At 38.3% G+C, this 6,275-nt stretch overlaps 1 non-coding gene across 1 annotated transcript; it reads left to right on the top strand.

Moving 5' to 3' along the window:
- Window positions 1–5,785: 5,785 nt before the first annotated feature.
- LOC111827405 lies at window positions 5,786–6,028 on the top strand. Its single transcript, XR_002830943.1, has one exon.
- Window positions 6,029–6,275: the final 247 nt, after the last annotated feature.

Below are 6,275 nucleotides of genomic sequence, written 5' to 3'. Positions count from 1 at the left end.
TCTCATCATTCTATGTTTCTATCTCTCTCTCCTTCTCCCTGAAATCAATAAAAAATATATTTATTAAAAAAATTTTAGCAATTTTAGCTGTGCTGTTCTGTGAGGCCAATCTTCTTCCTCCTTGCTCTATAATGCTATTATAATAATCCTCACATACTAAACTTATACTACTTCCTTCTACTACCATGCTTTGGTTCTCTAATTGTAAATGAAAAAGAACCAGGATCAGAAACACACACACACACACACACACCAAAACACAACACCTAAAATTAAAACACTGGAGTCTGCAATACATGGAACAGCGGTACTTTCTTCTCCTTCTCTCTCTCTCTCTCTCTCTCTCTCTCTCACTCTCTCTCTCTAATGGAAAAATGTGTATCTTGATAAAACTACTCTGGCTTTTGATACTGTTGTGGAAAGGCCAAATATTATAGGCATGTCATTTGGGAAGCTTCACCAGGGAGCTAAATCTTTACACTCCCCAGGGAGCCACCGGTCCATTACCCATAGATCACGGGGGGAAGTTGGGGGTGGAGGATAGATGCATGCCCAGAAAAGCTGGGGTGACATTGCAAAAGTACTTGCCCAACAGTCACACCTGGGAACAGGTCTTTGGCCAGAATGGGTGTGGCCACTGCAAGAGTGAGAAATTTTGGAAACTTAAATCCCTAAACAAAGGAGTTAGCCCTCTCGGCTCTTGGCGTGCTTGCTTGACTCCTGACTTGTGGGGGTCTCCTGCTCCTGCTCCCCTGCATTCGCCCACATGGTGAACGGGGACCCCACACACAATAGGCTAATTGACTGCAACTAGCCTGACACTGGACTCAGCTGCAACATGGAATGGAAACCCTGGACACTGGCTCTGATTTTAGCTCTACTGACTCCCCAGCTACACTTCTTCCAGGACTGGATTAAGGGAAATGGGACTTTGGAAACCCAGGGATGTAATTCCACAAAAATAAAAATCACTCATCCTCCCATGTGAGTCTCAGAAAATTCTTTTTCTCAAGAGGACTCCATCCCTAGGACTCAGTGGAGAAAGAAATACCCCACTTCCACTGATAACACTTTGAAAGAAAAAGAATCCTCTTAGAAAGTAATTCAATGATGATAATTTAAAAAGGGACATCTATCTATCTATTTATCTATCTATCTATCTATCTATCTATCTATCATCTATCTATCTATCTATCTATCTAGGGACTATATATATATATATATATATATATATATATATAAGCTTCAGCGACCAAACAACTGGAACAACCAGATAGACCGGAAAGACCAGTCACTATGATGTGCACTGACCACCAGACACTCAATACAGGAGCTGCCCCCTGGTGGTCAGTGTGCTCCCACAGCAGGAGAGCCACTCAGCTGACAGACCCGTCCTAGCGACCCACTGGCCCGGTGGCAGCCACTCCCTCAATAGTCCTGCAGTCCCAATTTCCAGAGAACAGGCCAGGCACCTATGGACCAGTGCCACTGGCATGATCCTGACTGCGCCGCCAGCCTCCTAGAAGACAGCCTCGGCCACTGTGGCCGCTTCCCCTCCCTAGACGCTCCGCAAGAAGAAAGTATAAAAAAGCGGCCACCAGGTGGCTCCCGACAACTGGTGCGAACATCAGTGGCATGAATCCAGATCCCAGGCTGGCAAGGTGGTCCCACCGCCCACCAGAAGGCCCGATTACATCCCGGCCCCCTGCCCCCCCAAATCAGGACCCCACCTGTGCACAAATTCATGCACCAGGCCTCTAGTAGAGTTTTATAACAGAAAATGCATTTAACAACTCTTTTGCCACACAATTAAATCATCCTTCCTTTAATAATTTCTTCTTATATTGGACTTTCAGCAAAGCTGAAAGTATATTAATCTCATTTTTTAAAGCATTCTTTGTTGGAATTGCTTTGGTGTTTCATATTTTCATAATCAACTCAGTATTCTCTTTGCTGCTTCCCATAAACTTACAAACGTCTATGAATGTGTCAATTAGTCCTTCTTTTGAATGTACACTCTTCTGTGAAGTATAATACATATTAAATAAAAAATAACATTGGTAAGGTTATTAGGCTGATATATCAATGACTGGCTTTGTCTGAGTTCCCTTTCTTCCTTCATTTCTTTCTTCATTTCTTCCTTTCTTCCATCCTTCTTTCCTTCCTTTTTTTCTTTCCTATAAATAAATGCACACACTCATATTTATATACATGTATACATATACCTTTATATATATAAACATGTGTTTATATATACACATGTGTTGTAGAAAAACTTTTCTTGGACTAAAAACGTTTATAAATGGTGTTATTTAAAAAGTAAATATGATCTTAGCCAAAGCAATTTATTTCTACCTATGTCCACCCAGTATCAATCACTTCAGTTTTCTTTGTTGAGTGAAAGAATGATCGGCTGCAGCTCGCCACACATCAGTTTCCTGAGATGAAACTTATTGTTAAGAACATGATGAATTTTTCCATTTTCTTGTGTCCAATCAGTCAGTTCATTGTCTGAGAGCACACCCCATAACTAAAGATGGCAGTTGTTTCTCTCGAGGTTTTCCCAGTAGCCTGTGCTTTAATACAGCTGCTGCTTTGCATTTGAAAACTAAATCAGCCTCAATATTTCATAGTCTTTTTTATCTTGGTTTTTATGATAATGACACGTTGGCTACAGAACTCTCCATTCAGAGAATCCAAACAGATTTTAGCACCTGTTAGCAGGTGTAGAAAAACAAGTGCATCATTTAAATATTTCCATTCTTTTAAAGTTGCTCATCTGTAATTAAAATCATTTTTTTTTCCATGAAAAAACTGCTCTAGAAAATAAAGTCAATCCTCATGTATTTTTATTTCATTGTTATAGTCTGTGAATTGTTAGTTTCCTTTCTGTAAAATCTCAATCTAACCATCTCTAAAATAGAATGGTATCATTAAGAGTTTTGCTGAGTCCTCAAATGGACATTTCTGTAGTAACAAAAATATCACAAATTTCTTTATGATTTACTGTCACTCTTGTAGTGAACGATCACAAAATTTGGAGTATAAATGATGCTGTTGAAATAACCTGGTTATTATTTAACGGGAGAGGAGGAGAGGGAAGACCAGATAGACACATGCCCAGGAAGGGCTGGGTGATGAGGGAAGGTGCTTGCCCATCAATCACACATGGAAACAGGTAATTGGCCAGAATAGTCATGGCCACCACATGTGTGCAAAACATGAATATTTAAACTTCTAAACAAACATGCACGCTCTTTTGGTTTTTACTCTCTTTCTCGGGTGCACCAGGTCCCTGGCTGTCCTGTGGCAGGGGGATGTGATCCCCTGTGCCCACGTGGCTCACAGCCATGTGGGACTCCACAGTGGACTAATGGACTTTAATTGGCTGGGATGCTGAACTACACCCGGCTGCAGCATAGAACGGAAGCTCTGGACACTGGCCTGCTTTGGGCTCTGAGAAACTCCCAGCTGCACCTCCTTCAGGACTGGCTTGAGGGAAATGGGACTTTGGAACCCGAGGAATGTAACTTCATTCAAGAAAAGCCTTTTCCCACATCTAATCTTTCTATGGGGGCTTCTGAAATTCTTATTTCAGCGGTACCCCAAGAACCAACACCTAGCTCCCATGAGTGACGGGAAGCCCGATTCTCTGTTAAATAAGGAGCAAGCCAAGTTAGGACTCAGTTACCAGGGGACACAGAACACTGTGTTTTCTAGGTTTGTTGTTGTTGTTTTAATTCTGGAAAATGAAGTGGTTGGCCTTAGTGATCTCCATGGCTGTTGTTGAATCTAAGTTTCTACATGTCAGTGTAACTTCTTTATAAAACCTGTTCCATTAGACAAATTCATGGTATGTTATTAATCATGAAAGAACCCAAAAACAAAATTATAATGAAGTTATTAACTATAGAAACATCAAGGATGCTATTTTGATTTTCTTTGTTAATATTGGGTGAATAGTTCTTCACTGGAATTGCAGTTGCAAAAGTATATGTATATTTGGGTTTAAAATTATATACATTTAAATATATTTGATACATATTTCATCAATGAATTAATAAAACATTTTTTGCTCAAGAATTGTTTTTTAATACTTTTTTATTCATTTCAGAAAGGAAGGGAGAGGGAGAGGAAGAGAGAAAGATAGAAACATCAATGATGAAAGAGAATCATTTATTGGCTGCCTCCTGCATGCCCCACAGGGGATGGAGGCTGCAACTCGAGCATGTGCCCTGACCCTGAATCTAACTGTGACCTCTTGGTTCATAGGTCAATACTCAACCACTGGGCCATGCCAGTCTGGCTCAAGAACTATTTATAGTATTTCTGTTTCTTTGTTTTCTAAGAAGTCATTTAAATGTCCATGGTACATGAATCATTAGCACAGAAATATGAACATCATATTTCTATTAACAAAAATAAAAATAAAAATCTCTCCATCTGTTAGAATAGTGAAAATTGGGATTAGGGGTACAAAGTTTGGTTGCAGAGCAAAAACCTGACATTAAAATGTAAATGGATTTTGCCTAGGGCTGGAATGGATGGGGGTATAGGTATACCAGGACTAGAAAGAGATGAATACAAATTTTCTTCCTTTTCTTTCTTCTTTCTTCTGTCTCCTTTCTCTTTCTTTCATTCTTTCTTCCTTCCTTTCTTTCTCTCTTTCTTATGTTTAACTTATTGGCAACTTGACAGCAAATGTCAACTTCACAAGTACATATAAGGATGCATAGCTATGTTTTTGGAAAATGTTCTGATTTCATAAAGAATTTCTATTTGGGTCTTCATTTACCTTGCCTGAACACACCCTTCTGTTTGACATGTAACCCCCAGCTTGGGTTACACAATATGCTCCCACTTCACCTTGTCTTTCAGAGATTTTTACAAATTTTTAGGGCCCAGTTCTCAGCTTTGATCCCTCATTCCACACTTTCTCTGAAAGATATTCCATTAATTCCCATAGCCTTAATTGTTAATACTTATAGAACAGTCCAAATCTTGCATAGTACTCAGACTTTAAATGTTTGTATGTACCTTAACTCTTTGTGGCTGATTTCAGAGTAAATTTGATTACAAAGTGTATTTAAGTTTCCTTTTTTACAAAATAGAAAAAAAGAGTGTATTTGCAGTATACTTTTAAATCTTAGGACAAACATGATACAACGTTTGAGAATGGTTAAAAGAGCCGTGGATATTATCCTGGAGAAAAACAAAAGATTTCCAGAGATATGAGAGTAACCTTCAAACAGTTTAAGGTAGAGATTCTAAGAATGGGGATATGCCTACATTTCTCATAAAATATTTTATAATCTGGAAATAGGTAAAGAAGTATTTCCAAACTAGTAATTTTTAAATAATATTACTCATTGTGAAATTCAAGGTGTTATTAAAATGATTCAGAAGATTTTTTGTTGTTCTTGTTTATTGAAAATTTGAGATACCTGTCATGTTATTGGAAGAACTTGAATTTTTCTCCATGTCATGCAAGTTTCTACCTAAAACCTTTGTTTGTGAGTTACAGTGAGTCAAAAATTTTATAAGCAAAAGAATAAATTGTTATACAATTATGTAATTTTTTTCTACCCAAGTGGATAAGGAAGGAGAGATTAACCTACATTTAATGTATTAGAAAGAGGACATCTATGAAACAAGTACTAAATGGTTATTTTTGTCTTCATGTTTATAATTCCATGTTTGGGCAAGACAAATAAGAGAAAGATATATTGTGGAAGAGATCCTAGTGTTGTAATATATAAAACCTTTTCTAATACAGAGGAAGTATGTTACAGGTCTAAGAATCTGATATGTCATTCTTAAAAGCCCAGTGGCCCAGCTGCCTCCTTCCTATCAGGTTTTACTAGTGCTCTGATGGGCAAAAGGGCTCTGTTACATGCTGTGACATCCCAGGTCTGTAACCCTTGGCGAGCCCAGGGAGGATGCGTGGCTGGCATCACATAGCCAGTCTCCATGGGAAGTGACTGCTGGGAGTGTGGTATCTGTGGCTCTGATCTGACTTTCAAGCTGATTGGAAAAAAAGAAAAAGAAAGAAAGAAAGCCCAATGGATTATACTGTATGTCCTTTCCATTTCATATTATTGAGTGCTTATTTAAAGCTAGATTTTGTATTTGGCACTTAAATAATGAAAGAGAAATAAAATATAGACTCTGCCCTATAAGAATTCATGAAGAAATTGGTAGGGGGCAAGATGAATAAAAATTTACCATTTAAAGAGACAAATTTACTTTTTTAATGGATTTAAATGCAGTATAAA

The sequence above is a fragment of the Myotis lucifugus genome, unplaced genomic scaffold, assembly GCF_000147115.1.
Source record: "Myotis lucifugus unplaced genomic scaffold, Myoluc2.0 scaffold_159, whole genome shotgun sequence".
Taxonomy (NCBI): Eukaryota; Metazoa; Chordata; class Mammalia; order Chiroptera; family Vespertilionidae; genus Myotis; species Myotis lucifugus.
This window is presented reverse-complemented; position numbering and strand designations above follow the sequence as displayed.